Consider the following 17,995-nt stretch of genomic DNA (forward strand, 5'->3'; position numbering starts at 1 on the left):
TATACTTAGAGAAATTACAGTTTTATCATGGTTTCTCAGCATGACTAATTGGCTGGGCTTACAATTCTGCAAAGAGTAATGCAGGAATCCTTCTGCCCCCTCCCGGGGCAATAAGAAATAGAATTGGTAATTTCAGATACAATGAAAGATGAAATTACAAGCAATTAGCAATTGCTGATTCCTAGGCTCTAAGCAAGGAAATCGGGGATCCCACTGCAAGCTGCAAGGTTCTGTCACTGCAAGGAGGCAACATGATGTCTTCTCAGTCTAGGCCTGTCTGCTACATTTTCCTAGACCTTCAATAAGTATTTAACGGTAGTTCATAAGGAGTCATTCTACATCAGACAACCACTTCTGTAAGTTATCCAGGACAACTCTGAAATTTAACCTGCAGTGTGAGGTGGCAGGCAAGGATGATACTAGATTCAAGATAAGCTAAAAGCAATTCCTACCCAGACAGCTGAGTGTTTTCAAGAGCTGCTGTGTTTCTGGATTTCACTAATAAACACAAGCAGTTGGAGTACTCCAATTTCCTAGAGTTGCTGTCTTTTTTATTTTATTTATTAATTTGAGGGAGAGGGAGAGGGAAAGAGAGAGAGAGAGGGAGGGAGGGAAACACACAAGCAGGGGGAGCAGCAGAGGGAGAGGGAGCAGTAGACTCCCCACTGAGCAGGCAGCCAGACATGGGACTTAATCCCAGGACCCGGGATCATGACCTAAACCAAGGCAGATGCTTAACTGACTGAGCCACCCAGATGCTCCATCCAATTTTCTAGAGTTTTATAGAGCTTCACAATTTCTTTCTCTCTGGACTGTAATTCCTCAGGAGACTATTATCTGACCATGAAACTGGCAGAGCACTGAGGGCAGCTTAATGTATTGAACAGATATTATTTGACAGTATCTTCCAGCTGATTCTTCTTTCCTTCAATCTCTGACTTTATGTCCCAGCCATGAGGTGCCTTTCCAGGAAGGCTTGCCCTAGACGACCTACACTGGCCTCCTACCTTCCTTACCCTTCTTGTCACTATGTCTGTCAGTCGGTACCAACAGTGTTAGTATGTAATGAGATATAGTACTGTGAGACAGTAGTGAGTATTCTTCTACTTACTAGTTGTATAACCTTGGCCAGAACACTTAACCATTGTCGGTCTTAACAGAGCATGTGCCCTCTCTTCCACTTAGGATTAGTGCAAAGGAAAATCTACGAAATTATCAGTTACCATTATTGTCAGCCAGTCACATTAAACATACTTCAATAAAAAACATACTTCAAAAAAAAATGTGCACTAATGCTTTCTTATAACCTAAAGTGAATTTTCTTTTTTTTTCCTAAAGTGAATTTTCTATATAAAGTTTATACTTCAAGTACTGAATATTTAAAAATTTTAAAATATTTTTGATAGAAGTCTTTTAAAAATTGATATCCTGCTCCAAATATGATTCAGGATTGTTACCATGTTCACTAGTATTAAAGTTTAGCTGTTAGTATTATTTTTTGAGAGACAGAGAGAAAGCATGTGAGTGGGGTGGAGGAAGGGCAGAGGGAGGGAGAGAATCTTAAGCAGGCTCCACACCCAGTGTAGAACCCGATGCAGGGCTCAATCTCAAGACCCTGAGATCATGACCTGAGCCGAAATCAAGAGTTGGGTACTTAACCTACTGAGTCACCGAGGTGCAGGGAACCCGATGCGGGACTCAATCCCGGGTCTCCAGGATCATGTCCTGGGCTGAAGGCAGGCGCTAAACTGCCGAGCCACCCAGGCGTCCCTGAACTAAAATAGATTGATAGCTTTGGGGGCTGCTCGATTAAGTACATTTGACTGCCTTAATACAAAATGTCATGCTGGCAGTCTGTTTGTTATTAAAATCTTTATTATTGGCTTCCAAATAACAGCTCTGTTTAGGAGCTCTACTTTGAGCATGAGAGTGGTACTTTAAAAATAAACAGACTCTGAATGAAGGTTTCAGGAATATTTTATGAGTAAAGCACATGGATTTTCTAACAATTTCAACTGTTCAGTGGCCTTTATTTCTGGTTTGGTTTTTGGATGTTTCTGACATTTCTGAGAGAGGTGACTATAAATAAGTGGGATATCACTGCCTTCTCAATGCATCAAAAATGTGCATTTTAGCAATACATGAAAAATGTAAAACTGATCAAAATTTATGAAAAAGATGAAGAAATATCATGGCATCTTACTGCAGAAAAAAAAATGAGATAAAGGGTTCTCCCAACTCAAGAAGCACCATCATCACCAAAGTGTGAAAATCTTCTGGACACTGCTCCATGCCTATGGCTGTGCTCTGGAAGCAGGCTTTAAGTATTTGGGGTTAACAATATGCTTACAGGTTAATGAAATCAGGATGTGTACCCAATAAGATGGCAGAGTACTCTAAAAGAAACTGAGAAAGCACTTTTTCTTAAGTGATATTCACACAGAATAAAAAACTGAGTAATAATTAATCCACAGGTGAGATTTAACCTCTTTTATGATGAGACATCTGCTGTTGTCCCATGTTTCAATAATTTAATAGTGCTTCAGTATTTTAATTAGCCTCAACTAATGTTAGGTTTTCCAAAGGGCCATGAAACCAACCCTGAAGCAATGGCTGTGACAATATGGCTTAGTTAGTTCCAAAAGACAAAATAACAACTAGAGGTAGGTAGCACTACGCAAAGGGAAGTGGGGTCTTCACAACAAGGCATACATACTGCAGAAACATCAGTACCCACTGAACACTAACCTGGAACAGCAGTCTAGCATTTGGGTTCTGAAAACAGCATCAGAGAGGGACTCACAGGCTATACTAACCTGAAGAGGCATATATTTACAGCAGTTTTTTGGGCAAGTTCAAGAGATGGAAAGATTAAAGCTGCAAATGGCATCCTTGCTTGAAAGAAAGAGACATCAACAAAGGCTCATTTTTATGTGTCTTTTACTAGTAAAAAGGAAGAGGCAGAAAGTACCGGTGAACCACAGGTCACTGGAGCAAGAAGTGGGACACTCTTTATCAGTTACATCCTGGGCCACTTCAGAACTATCCCCACCTGGAGTGACTGTATCTTTTATGAAATCCTAAACCATAAAGGTTTGTAAAGTACATTGGCAATCATAAGGAATCGTGTATATTTTATCCTATACATCTTGTATCTTATCTCTTTTACTGACTTGCCTTTGTCTTAGCTTTCCAAGCAAATATATAAGCTACTTGAGCAACTTGAGATGTAAACTAGGTAAGGATCACATTTCGTACTCTTAAGGTTTTTTTTTTTTAGCAAAAAAGGAGAGAGAAAAAGAGTATCAAGGATGCTTCCTGGGAGCACCTGGGTGGCTCAGCTGGTTAAGTGTCTGCCTTTGCCTTTGGTAAAGTGTCATGATCCCAGAGTCCTGAGAACTGAGCTCTGCATTGGGCTCCCTGCTCAGTGGGGAGTCTGCTTCTCCCTCTGCCCCTCAACCGGCTCATGCTCTCTCACTCTCAAATAAATAAAATCTTTAGAAAGAAAAAAAAAAAAGGAGGCTTCCTGGGCAGCATCATTTACTGAGATAGGAACATGGGGAATTAAGCTGGGGGCTAGTGATTTCATTGAGGTATGTATGTGTCTGATGGGTTCCTTTCTGCACACTGAATTGAAGTATTCATAAGATTCTGAAACGTCTGAACCAGGAGCTTCATTTGGACCGGAGAACATTCACATTAATACTAACCTTTGTCCAAGTGCCATTAAATGGCCCTTTTATAATAGCTAACTTTATAACTACAGTAATAAAATCAGTTTTGTGCCTCTAACTTATCAAGCTTCCTACCGTGTTTTTCTCTAGAAATTTTCTCAATACAATCTTAAGTTTAGATGATTTTTAATTTCAGATTATTTGAATATTTAATCTTACAAATTAACCTCAACCTCCTGAAATTTAATTCTGTGACTATTTCATGTTTTTTAAAAAATAGGTGCAGTTTAAAGAAAAAAAAAAAAAGGCTACTTTTGCCTGAGTTTTAAACAGTCTTTACCTTTGCTTCCAATTATTCCATTTTTTTTCCCTATAGTCTTAGGCCTTTGAGAAAGCCTAATTATGCATTTGCCCTGATTTAGAATACTCTTAGACACTAAGAAAGTAACCAATGAGAGGCTTCTGTCCTTCAGCCCATTCACTCAACTCGACTGAAGGGGAAGCACTATTTTTTAGTTCAGGGATTACAGTTGGTATGATGGTATGTCCCTCACATCACACTATGTAAGATCTTTACAAGAACAATAATACATCACAGGTTTCAAAATCACTTGTTTGATTTCATGTTCTTTCTGTTCAACAAGAGTCTGTAATAGTTAAGTGAATTATTTATCAATCAGAAATACTTCAGCACCACTAAAGAGCTGTAAGGTCCCAGGGACTGATAAATGGTAGGTAGGGCTACAGAAGAGGGAAACTTGACTTCCAAATCCAATTCCAATTGATTATTTCTGACTGGCTCTCCTTAGGAGAGAAATAGCCTGCATGACCTTGACCACTTTGTCCTTCTATCCCCAGCTCAAAGCCTAATTCTTAAGGGTGTGGTCAAAGGATAAGATAATATTCTTAACAACTTTGAAAGGCACAGTTTAAGAGTGTTGTGTTGTTTCACAACCCTATCTGTAATGATTTACTCAATGATGTTTTTCTAGATCAGAGGTTAAACATAGTTGAACTCCTACTTTGCCAATACTGCAATACTTAAATCCGTAGTAAAGTATCCCTGTGGTTAATGTAAATGGTGGATCGTCAATGCTTATGTTACTTTAGGAAAAAGAATAAAAATGAGAAGAGATGTGGGTAGAGAGCTGAAAGGAGTCGAGAATCTGGGATTGATGGATTCAGGTAGTCTCCTTCAGTATTTGCTAACTACCAACAAAACTCTTGATGGCAAGTGCAACATCAGTGATGACCAAAATACAAAAGAGCAATAAAGACACTGCATGATGTTTGGATGGGAGCTGATCCTAGCAGTAGAAAAGGGTAGTCCCAGGAAAACAGAAGGGGAAAGAAAGCTAGAGAAAATACTTGACAGAGTAGACCAAATAATTAAGAAATATACATTAATTTGGCTTGGTTCTTCTATTTAAATACAAGAAAACATAAAAATGCATCATCATTTCCCCTCAAGGCAAGAAGAGCTATATTTTTTTGCTAGACAATAATCTGAAGTTATGTTCCCTAATTCCTTATTTCTGGTCCTTTAAACACAGAAAACGTGTTTCAAGGGCCTGGATAAGTCTGTTGACAAGTCTTTGTTCTGCACTGGGAAATTTATCTACCCTGTGGATTTTCCATACTTGGATATGGGACTATTCCAAGGGCTATGACATCTACTGTGTGTATGTGTGTGTGTGTGTGTGTGTGGAGTAGGGGAGAAGGTGGACAGCAAGGGGTATGGAGATTTTCCAAAAGCCATGTATAGTTTAGCTGAACCTGTAAATTACTGAAGAACCAAGTTTTCCTTCCACAGAACTTCATGAGGAGAAAACATAAAAAGGTACAGTAGATAAAGATAACAAAGAAATGTGAGAACTAAGATCATAAGATCACAGAACAAAAAGTGACCTCTTAAAGTCAGGCAGTTTAATATCTGACTTCCAGGTGGCCGAAATCCAAATTCTGTGACACAGAATTTAGATAAATTTAGGTAGAAAAAGCAATTCTCAAAACTGGGATTAAGGAGAATGATCATTCCCCCCATAGATCAGAATCTTGGAGAGGGTGTGTGTGTGTGTGTGTGTGTGTGTGTGTATTTTCAAACCCATGGTGATTGCTGATGACAAAAGGCATCTTGTTCAAGTATGAAGTAGAAAAAGTCAAGAATTACTGATCTAAAACAAGACATGTAATCCCTTTGTAACACTTCTCTAAGTTTACTGTGTTCCTAGCCAAGTTTAGTAGAAGCAGAGCAAAACACAGCTTCCAAAAATTATGAATAATCTCAATTGGGGGACAGAAGAGGTGCTTCAGGGGGTGCTTACTAAAGCCAAGTTTGCTAGTTTTTCTGCATCTTGGGGCTTAACATCTTTGATAAAAGAATTATTCAGAATAATTCTAAATATGATAGAAGTCTTTTAAGGTTTGTATCTATTTCTTTTCAATTTAACCAGACTGTCAAATTACAACAAGGCAGGGAAAGGAAAGAGGGAATTTTGAAGATAAGACAGTAAAAGGTGTAGGTTCCTAACTATAAGCACACAGTAGGCTGCTAACATGCTCTCCAAGATACCAGAATTACTGGGATGAAAGGCATGGTTTACATAATGGCTTTCAAAGCCATGAGAGTTTTTTGACTGCAAACCAGAACAAGAAACACTTTTTACAAAGTGATATAGTACAAAAAAAAAAAAAAAAAAGTGATATAGTACACATATCTCACTTTACGTATCTATGATGACACACATTTCAATGAAACAGTTTTATCCTTATTATATGATACGTGCTCTCTTTTTCTTGATTTCTTTTTAAAATGTTAGGACCCCCCCCAAAAAAATAAAATAAAATAAATAAAATAAAATGTTAGGACCCACTAAACTCATCTTACAACTGACTAAGGTTGCAACTGGTTGATCCAGTTTAAAAAACTCTTCTACAGACTTAACCAATTCCTAGCACCTCATAAAAATATGCTATCCTGGTTATTTTCTTCTTAATTCATCTTTATCTAGCTAATGCTATACTGCCAGGTTTTCCTGGCAAAAATGTTTCTAGTTGATTTAATAGATGTAAATAGAATGTAAATAGAATGAACACCTCTAAACTGGTGCTAGCTATGATCTGCCTGTTTGAAATGCTCAGAACTCCCATTTAATAAGAGTTTAACTAAAATCGTTAAATATTTGGCAGAAGATTCCCTAACTTCTTTCATTGGAAAACTGATGGTTTGACGATTAAACACATATGCACACACTTATCCATACTCCCACGCTTAGGTCTTACATTTTGTTATTCAAACTACCACCACGTAGAAAGAAAAATCTTCAAAGCATGTAACATTTCAACCTTGACTATACAAAATACTCAGTGTACAATGGAAATGCAGATAAATTCTACACAACTTTGTAATTTTTAATCTTAAACACCTTCTACTTTCCAAACAACTTTTAGTCTAGTCTTTGAAAAGAAATGAAGAATGACTAATAGTCTGATAACATGCCCATGAACAGGACCAAGAAATGTAGAAAAGTAGCATTCCAGGTTTTAATCATTGTTTCAACATTTTTATGTCTTTGACTGCAGTGAAAAGACTGGCCACCCAGTATCCCTGTCTAATACAAACTCACCCGCCCCTCTTTCAAAGTTCTAATCAATACAAACAACTTCCTCTACAATTTTCAATCTGATTTTCTCACTTTCTCTATCCCTCACTAAATTAATTCTTGCCAGATTTGCAAAGAGCCCAGCATAGTACTAAGTATCTTATATACAGAATTTCATTTGAGCCTCATAGCAAATCTCTGAGGCAGATGGTCAAAGATTCATTTAAAAGATAAGGAACCAAGGCTCAGGAAACAAAGGGCTGCAGAAGGGGAGGTGGATCAGAGGATAGGGTAACTGGGTGACGGGCACTAAGGAGGGCACTTGATGGGATGAGCACTGGGTGTTGTACTGTAAGTCGGCAAATTGAATTTAAATAAAATATTAACAAACCCAAGGTTCAGAAAGTTTCAATAACTTGTTCAAAACCATGTACGGAGAAACTAGAAGAGCTGAGATTTTAAAACAGGCCCATTAAATTCTGTCTCTTAAACTTGGAGTAGATATCTCTCCTCTCCTCTCTATGCCTTACCTACTCTTCAAGATCCATCTCCTCTAGCATTGAGTCAACAATGGTTCTATTTAACAATGAAGTTTATAGGTTTCTGATGTAATTTCTTTTTTTTTTTTTAATTTTTATTTATTTATGATAGTCACACAGAGAGAGAGAGAGGCAGAGATACAGGCAGAGGGAGAAGCAGGCTCCATGCACCAGGAGCCTGACGTGGGATTCGATCCCGGGTCTCCAGGATCGCGCCCTGGGCCAAAGGCAGGCGCCAAACCGCTGCGCCACCCAGGGATCCCTTGATGTAATTTCTTAACTGGTAATTTCATATATGAATTTCATTCTCTTCCTAAAAAGCAATGTACATCTCAGCAAGAGTGAAACTAAATTAATATTTGAGATTTAATTAAGTTAAAAGTAAACCTAAAAGAAAATTATTAGCAGATTAAAACCCTTATTCTAATTCTAAGGTTGAATTATGAGTGCCAAAGTGGTATATGGTTTGGAATCATGTGTATCAAGGGCAACCCATTATGTGAGGAGGACAAGTCCCTTAAGCTCCCCCACATTTCACGTTTTTCATTAAAAAATAATAAGAATAAAAGATTAGAATGGAACAAACAGTAATCAGTGGACCAATCAAAACTTCCTATAATATGAATATACTTAACACTGCTGAACCATATACTTAAAAAATGGTTGAGATGGTAAATTTTACATTGTGTCTCTGCCACAAGAAAAGACCTAATGAATAAACTTTAATACAAAAAGAAAAAAAAAAAAACCCAAGCGAAAAAACCTCCTGTGCTACATTTTGAAAATAAAGAACATGTTCAGGCCTCACACTAATAAACCGATTGAATGGATCTGGTGTAGGACCCAGGCATCTGCATTCTTAAAGACTGATTCTAATTGAGACTGAGTATATCCAATGATTCTCTGAACTCTTTGTGCTCAAATATTCAAGACAGAACTAGCCTGCACACAATGGAAATAGACATTATAAATAACATACTTTAAAATTAACATATCTTATAATTTTTGCAAAAGTATCACATTCACACAGTTCATAATAAAAACTTTAAAAGAATTGTTTTAAATAAAAGGTATCTAAAATGAAATCCAGATCTATTTGTTTTTCCTTTAGAAAATGCTACAATGCAAAGGGGAGACCCTAAGGTTTATAATACTTTATTATTCAATAAAGGGTTGCTATATATTTCCCAATGTTAGAACAGATAAATATTAGTGTGTTTGTCTCACATTTAATATAAGATTGTACTTTTAATAGACTCAGAGGTCTATTACTCAACAGCATTCAGGTGACCACTATGACTTCCCAGATGAAAACATGAGTGAGTGTTCTAGTTAGAATACCAAGTTGACAGAAATTTAAAGTACCAAATAATCCCTTACCACTCTGTATTGGTGGTCAAATAAGGTTGGTGAAAGTACCATTACCATCTGAAAACTACTAGTCAATAAACAATAGTATCTGTACATGACTATAAAAAGCCTCAGACTCCAGATTTAATACTTATGAGTTTTTAGGTATTTTTGCTTACTTCCCAGGTTACTTCCCAAGTTGCACTCTAACCAAATGATGGCTTAAACTATTAACTATATACACATTGATCAACGTTTTATTATTTATTTTTTCTTTTTAGGTTTTAAAAAATTATTTATTTATTCATGAGAGAGGCAGAGACATAGAGCAAGAAGCAGGCTCCCCCTGGGGAGACTGATGTGGGACTCAATCCCAAGGACTCCAGGATCACACCGAGTCAAAAGCAGACGCTCACTACTGAGCTGCCCTGATCAACCTTTTGAAATGTTTTCTTTTGAAAACATTTTTCTACTAACCTCTGAAAAAAAGCTTTTCTACTCCAATTGTAAGTGATGCTTGATACATTACCATTTCCTCCAAACATAGCAAAAGTCCAAAAACCTGTAAGCTGAACAAGATTAATACAACCCTCTGCTAAATGCTCACCATTGGAAGCAGCTAATGACAAAGTGTACACTCAGAATACAAGAGAACAGCTATCTACTGCATTACTCAGTAAATTCTGTTAAAAGATTTTGCACTCTTTTCGGCAATGAGATTTAGCACCATATGACGTAACAATGTATTTACATTTCGATAAAAGTATCTGGTGAGAGAAAGTTTTTGAGGAAAAATGACTATACAACTCGGGAAGTGGCAGAAAGCTATCCCATTTTCCATTTTTCCCACTCCATTTCCCATATGCAATTTCCCTGATTGCAACACCTTGATAAGACATCAGAGTCCTTGAATTAATTCCGAAGTATCAACAGAATCAGAGAAGAAAATTCTGGATTAGAAGGAGTAAGTCCTTTTTAAAAACAAAGTTATAATAACTGGAGAATTAAGTATCAATTCATAAACAAAATCACTAAAATGAATTCATTTATGAGATGTCAGATTATAATCCTACCATATTGATCTGGTCACCAGTTTAGAATGGATAATGGCAAGAAACAAGCAGTTATAAGCTTTCAAATTTATAAATAAGTAGTAATTAGGTTTCCAGAAAAATGTTCTATAAATAATGTGGCATGACTGAGTAAAGGGAACAAATGAAGCCAACGGACAAACCTTCAGTACCAACAAAATTTCCAAATTTATAAACATCGGACCAAAAAGCAGAGAGACAGCCAAAGAAGTAAGACAAAAATACTAACTAAAAGATAATCTGGAGCAACTACCAACAATAGCATCATTTTTTAGTATAAAATGCCGTTAGAAATGATCAGAAACCCCTTCAACCTACATTAATTACACATATTTCATGAGCTTGAAAAAGCTTTCTCCAATACTTTGCTATACCATTTCTAATCTTTATCACCCTAATTCAGATGTTCCCCTCACTACAACAGGAATCATTTTATAATACTTCTTTATACACCTCGTTTCTCAAAAAAACAAGTAAGCAACACATATATTGTTCTTTTTTGTCCAGGTAAAAGGAAATGCCAGCATCTTCCCAAGAATCAGAAAACTATACTGTAGAATACAGAATACTATAAGAACCTCAACTGACTATGTTGCTTTCATACTTGTACTTCAAGAAAGGAGCAAACAATACTTAGTAAATCATCATTTTAGCAAGCAATTCCAGCATAATGGTTTACTCTGACAAAACTATGATTTTGAGAAAATAATTACATAAGCCCAGCAAGCAGGTATTATGAAAAATATAAATATGTATCTTGTCTAGCTGAAACAAATTTTTCAAGTGAATAATCCCTGTGAGGTAGGGGAGTATCAAACTATAAAGGCATAGAGTTATTAGGCAGTGTGGCACCCAAATACTGAAGCACAATTTTGAAACAGTAACTTCTAGTCATCTAAGAGATCATCTGGAAAGAATTTACCATTAAAAAATTATCAACTTCTAAAAAAAAAAAAAATTACCAACTTCTTACCAAGTACATTTACAGAACACTTGGAAATCTTACCCCTTCTGTGGATTTTTAAAAAAATATTAAAACCTTAAGAAGTAGAAACCAAGCGTTTAAAACAGCTTTTCACAACAAAATTTATTAGAAGAATAGTGGTTTTGAAAAGTCTAGCATCCAGTGAGAACTACCATACACAACATTACAGCTGGGAATGTTTCTCCAAAATGTCATGGTCAAATAATACAATGGAACCATTAAATCTTACACATGCACGAAAGAACTAGCGCTTCTGACATACAATGCAAAAAAAAGGGGACCACATGGATTAAAGTTTTAAGTACTCATCACATACATTAAGACACAGCTTATTTTAGTCCAGTCAAAAAATCAGAACTGCATTAAAAAATTTAATGTAGTGCAATCAAACCAAAAAACTTAATTTGTGATCATAAGTGCTCTACTACATAAACATTGATCATAGCAAGGAACAAAAAGTTCAAATCACACAGTACAAAAAAAAAATCTGTAAATAAATATAAACTACAGTACAAGAGAAATATTAAATTATACAATTCCGTCAAACTGTAAACAGTATATTGAAATGAGGTCCATAAGAGTAAAGGGGGTTCCTGTTTTGTTACATGACACTTGAACTTCTAGAAATCTGATGCCATTTTCCGTATCTTCAAAGGCTATGGGTTTTATATATGGAGAGTTCCTTTTAAATGTAAGATATCAAATATTAAAGCAGAGGAATAATCTATTTTGTTAACCACAGATAACACTGTAGAAAACAAAAGGAGTCTTAAAGAATAAAGATCTCTAGTAGACAAGTCTTAACATTAAAGATGCAAAGTACTAAAACACTGGAATTAGAACTTCACATCATTAGAAACTTGTCACTGAGGACTTCAAGGCTACAAAATATACTGACAAAATTGTCTGTTGATATCCAGACCTAGACCTCTGCTAATTTTTTTGACATTTACATACTCATGTTACAACACCAACTTTGGCAGAGTCACTACTAATAAACTCAGAGCACTACTGGCCCAACGGTTCCATCACAGTGGCCAGTGCACAGAATTCTCTAAAGACATTGCATAAACTAGAATGTAGAGGTCAGACACCCAAGGACCAGTGCTTGAATTTAGTAGTAGTGTGGTGAAGAAGCAAGAGCCACATCGAGGAGGAACTGCATCTGTTATAGTTTACAGAAGCAGCAAGGAATGTCATTTAATTGTGCTGGCTATTAGTGGCATTTAAAAATATAGTTTGTGTGTGTGTTACACATGTGCTGGCTATACATTTATGCACATTTTGTTGTTTTAAATACACTGTTAACAGGAACCCCCATATTATCTGCTCAGTAGTAATAACTGAATATATAGAATGCCACTATAAGAGTGTGAGGCACCGTGTGCTGGAGAGTTATATGCAGCTTTAAAATCTGTTTGGCTGAGTTATACCTGGATACCTGAACTGAGTTTTTAAGTTGACATTCATCAAGGATGTGCTACCAGCACGTCGAAATAAAAGCAAAACAGAAAAATACAAGTCACTGTTAGGTTTAAGAATAGCATCAAAGTACCTGAATTGAGTGAGAATAGTGTGTAAACTGTCCCTGAGGGTTTTTAAACAGTGTGTACAAGTTGGATTCCTAAGAACATTAGTTTTATTTAACAATGTGGACTGATAAAATACCAATGTCTGACAGTTCAAAGTGGAGGTTATAAAGAATTATATGCAAAACACTCCAAATGTATAGTTTATACATTTCTTCTCAAAGCAGCAGCAATAAGCTGCTGTAAAGTATATATCCCATCAGAACAAGCAACATGTGGGAGTCAGATAAAGGTTTCTATCTTCGTCTGGTTTTCTGACAGCACAGCATATCAATATCCAATGACTATTATCTTTCCTAGATCAGAATGTAACTAATTTCGACTAGCAATATAGGATTAGACTTTTAATCAAACACTTTGCTATTACATACTAAAATTCCTTAAACTTACTAATGCTGGTATACTAACCTAGTTAATTATCCCCCCCTCATTTTAGAAATATACCCTTCCACAACTTAAAAACATTAAGATCCATTTTCAGTCCTCTGATGTAAAAAGCATGTCAGTGAATTAATATTAAAAATTTACACAGTAAAAAGGCTTGAATTTCAGCCAAAGATTCTAAATACTGCTCATTCCCTGAAGACTTAAAGGGAGAGAGAATCCCTACCCATTTTCCTAGTGATTTTTCTAAAATGGTCTGACACAATTTTTCATTTTGGGGAATCTTCCCCTCACCTCCTCTCAAATTCCAAATTCTTAAGCCTGAAATGCTTAATGAAACCAGAAATGTGAGGCAATCATTTGGAATTGCTTGAAAGGTACAGAATGTTGTTGTCTTTTTTTTTTTTTTAATAAGAAGTATTTATATAAATGTGATCTGACCCCGTATTATGTAGTTATGCTTTATATTTTTAAATAATCACGCTAAAACTTACAGTACCTAAGACTCTGAAGATAAATTAAGACTTTAGTGTTGTAACAGAAAAAGTGCTGAATTATCCCTTTTCTAGTACTTCAAACATTTCGGACAAGTGCTTTCCTAGTGACAGTAAAGTTTACTATATACCCTTCCACCAAGCAGGAAAAAAAAGTTAACCTGGATGAAAGAAAAGACTTTTAGGAGTGTAGCACCGGGTATTTACCAAATAATAGATGTTTCACTTACTCTGAGGGGGTAAAAATATTCTAGATTGAAATTCTATTTGGCTATTGAATGTTAAAAATCCCTGCTCTACTGTGTCAGTGTCCTGTGGCCAACCCCCCACCCCCCTCCCCCAGTCCCCTTACACACTATCCACTGAGAATCTAATCTCTAAAGAGATTATTTTAAAATTTATGTTTTCAGGACATACCTGAGAAAGGGTGCAATTATGCAGAACAAGGAACCCAAGACTGCACTAATACTGGTTATAGGTTCATAAATTCTTTCCCAAGACAAATCTAAAAAGTCTAAGAGGTATGGATCTTCAAATACGTCTTACTGCTTTAGATTTTTTTGGTATGTGTGTAGGGTCATTTCCAGTGTTGAAAAGATCACCTTGAGTCTGTTCAAAGACAGTTCAAGATGGGGTAAAGAGTTCATTTCCATATTCAAACTATAAAGATTAAATATTATGATTATAATATTTGCTACATCCAATAAATCGATGATTAACTAAAAGTGCTTGTTTTTCAGCGCTTATCGACACAGCTCTAAATGAACTGGAAACCTTAAAATTACCCCCCAAATAGTTGCAGAATTAACTCATGTTTTATTGTCAAATCAACATTAATTAGTCTTGATTCTCATTTTCAAATCATCTAAAAGATTTCTCTATCATGAAATGAAGGTGGCCCAACTTTACATTATCTATCCTGCGACTCATTGTTAGTACTGTAGAAGAGAATCTTTAGCTTCTTCTCAAGTCTACATACTTTCCCATCCTACTCCTTGCCCCCTCCCCCAATCTCCTTCATAACATTTAGGGCACACAGCTACAGGGCTAATGTCTGCTTTTTCAAAAGGCAACTGTGAGTTTATCTGGGAACGAGAGACAGAGGATGGGCAGAGAATTTCCTCTATTTTCCCTTCAGTCACCATGTCACAAATCCTGTAAGTCTCAAGGACAGAAAGAAAACTAAGAAGACTTTGGAGGTCTGCATTCCTTGTACCAGAATTATACTTCTTTCCTTTTCAGTAAAGTTTGAAAGCCATCACTTTTTTTAAGCCCCTATATAGCTTAATAGTCTCCTAAATGGGCCATTTGGCTAAAGCCATTAAGTTTCTAATAGCACTGGCCTGACCACAGTAATAAAGACCTAATTACAACAGAAAGGTAAAGGTAACAAGGAAAACAATCTTTGATATCTTCAATGAAGGTCAAAATTCAACCTATAACTTTCAATGTTTTCCATAAAAGATTAAGTGGAGCAATTCAGTCTATTGCCATATTCTATCACCAATGACAGCAACCTGAATATATAGAAAAAGGGTGGCTCATATAACTAGCATTTAAAGAAAGAATTATTACAAAAGCAAAAATACGTGGTCTGTCTCAAAATTAAATCTATGGGGACAACAGCTGTTAAAGAAAATGACACTGACCATTTATCTGTTAAAACCCTTCAAAATAATTTCAGGTTCTGACATTGGACAGAATCATTAATTTTTTTATAAAAATAACCAACTGAATCCAAGCTTTACTAATATGGGTCAATGAAATGTAAGAGAATCACAAAGGCGAACCAGGCCTTGCACCATGTGCTTATTTGAGCAGGGGGAGAACACATAGCTCACTAGCAGCTCAAAGGTTGCTAAGTACTGCCTAATGACAGAAGGTAGTTAAGATATGGGCCTTTGCAGGTAGTCATTTTTAGTCTAATTTAGAGTTCTCTCCAGAAAATTGGGAACTAAACTTCTCATTGTGCCTTATTGTTTTATTATCTGATCCCATATAGCTCATATTATAGCTCAGGTAAAATGTTGGGGAATGAAAATGCCAATTGGTTGAGGTAATGGTTTATATAAGATAACCAGAGTTCTAAAAGCACTTCAATATTGTAAAGTAAAAGTGTACCAAGTAAAGCTAATACACACTTCACACTTGTTGAGCTTGCTCACCAGAACTGAACAGTAATTTACTTCACATAAGGACCCCTATTATCATCACACAAAGCCTTACTCATATTCATGATCTGCTGCAGCAAAGGTTTATCAAGCAACACCTAAACTTCAGAGTAACAACAAACTTAATATTAAAAAGTATTATACACAAATATAAATTATGTTTCTTGAAAGAGAGACCTTGTCCTTCATGGTATTTGGGGAGCAGAAAAAAGTGTATAGCTCATCACAAACATAGTTCAAGAGTCACTTGAAAGCCTACTGAACAAAGTAATATAATATATTACATTTCTGTCAAGCTTCATGACTCTACTGTCTGAGACATGAGAATGCTAATGATAAAAATACCAACTAGATATCCTTCCACAGGATTATTTAGTATTTTTGATTTTATAGTGCCATAGTATATCTACTCTACAATACCAATGTTCTCTCATAAAAAACTCAAGAATTGGATTTTCAATACATTATCTCCTAACATTAGTTTGAGTAATGTCATCATCTGCCTACTGGAAAATGATAGGAGAAAAGGCTTTTGTGACAAAGACCACTGTGAACTATACTTTCCCATACCATAAAAATGGTCAACTGTTGTTTGGGCCATGCAAAACTCTGATCAGCAGAAATTAAGCATGCGAATAGACCAATCTCTATTACACACTGATGAGGACGTCCCCAAACTAGAATATCTACACTGAAAGTGCCAATACAGAACAGTGGCAAATCAAGAGAGAAATCAAATATTAAAAGATCACTGCGGCACCAAGACTGACAGCCAGCCATGTGATGAGCCACCTCCGAGAAATACATGGTATAATGGAAATCTGAACACAAAATTTAACATTAAAAGTGCACCTGAATATTACCAACTAACTTTACAAAACCTACAATAAGGTAAAATATATATCTTTTGAAATATTCAGCAGCTTTCTGTATTTTTTTTTAAGATTTTTATTTTTTTCTGAGAGGCTCATGAAATTTAAAAGGGACCACTATCTAATTTCAACCATGCTTCACAAAACAATAATGGCTATTTTATATTGCAGTTACCAATGTAATGCAATTAGTGCTTTAAAATAATCTACACTCAAAAAGGAAAAAAAGAGAGAGAGAGAGAGAGAGAGAGACCGACCGACCTTTGGAGGAAATATGCTTATTCAAAAGCTTCTTGGAAAAGAAAATTTACCTGAATATCAAGTCATGACTGATCTCACGTGTAATGTTTAAAAGCTTCACAGACATGAATATTACAATCTTCAGGTCTCAGGACTTTTAATCTGAGAAAGTTTAGAGTTTGGTTTGTTTTTAAATTCACTTTCTAACCAAAACAAATAATAGAAGTACTCAAATTTTCACTATTTACAAGTCTCAGCCTACAATCTGAAATGACACAATACAAGTTCTCTTATTTAAACTGCAGCATTAAAGGGTAGGCACACCATTCTTCTGCTGCTCGATTGTCATCCACTGAAACACACATAGAAAATATTTATGTTAGTAAAATGATCACTCCATGTACACTACAATGACAAAATTTACATAACTCAACTCATACATCACTTTATAGACTACCACACAGGATTAAACCTCTCTGAACAGTAAAACTACAAAAGTTGAACTTTTAGGGCCAGATTTTTAAATGGGCCTTTAATGATGCCTTTCTGAGAGGGGATAAAAGCAAGCACAAATTAATTGCTCAAAGGACCCTTTTGCAGGAATTCGGGCTACCGAATACCCCCAAACATCAGGCAAAAAGGTACCATGGCTGCAATTAATTGTGTGTAACAAATTACTGAGTGTGGAACAAAGGAGGCATTCCTTCACAAGCTTAGCCCTTTGCTTTCAGCAAACTTTCTACAACTTCCTTCAACTGCAGATGAAAACCATATATTTCATAAAATATTTTTATTGCAACTTCTAGCTAGGCTAGAAAATATTGCAGAGTCACATACTGCTCTGAACCCAAGCTGCTTTTTCTGTTGAGAAGACCAGAAAGCTAAGAGGAAACAGGCTCAGTCATCCACAGATTAAACTGCTACACAAAATAACCAAACCAAAAGAGAAACCCAAGCCCAGGCTATGTCAAGAATGAGCAGTGCATGTATTTTAATAACAGCAA

The 17,995-nt window shown here is 36.0% G+C and overlaps 1 protein-coding gene across 12 annotated transcripts in view; it reads right to left on the reverse strand.

Annotated features, from left to right (window-relative positions):
* Window positions 1–17,995, reverse strand: part of LCOR (ligand dependent nuclear receptor corepressor) — a 149,130-nt gene that overhangs the window by 15,242 nt on the left and 115,893 nt on the right. The window contains exon 10 of one of the 12 annotated variants that reach the window (XM_041745461.1): window positions 11,324–17,343. The exons of the other annotated variants lie outside the window; for them this stretch is intronic. The gene's annotated coding sequence lies outside the window, so the exon portion shown is untranslated. Of the gene's footprint in view, window positions 1–11,323; window positions 17,344–17,995 lie in introns of those variants that run through there. 12 annotated transcript variants of the gene reach the window in all.

The sequence above is a fragment of the Vulpes lagopus genome, chromosome 2 (assembly GCF_018345385.1).
Source record: "Vulpes lagopus strain Blue_001 chromosome 2, ASM1834538v1, whole genome shotgun sequence".
Taxonomy (NCBI): Eukaryota; Metazoa; Chordata; class Mammalia; order Carnivora; family Canidae; genus Vulpes; species Vulpes lagopus.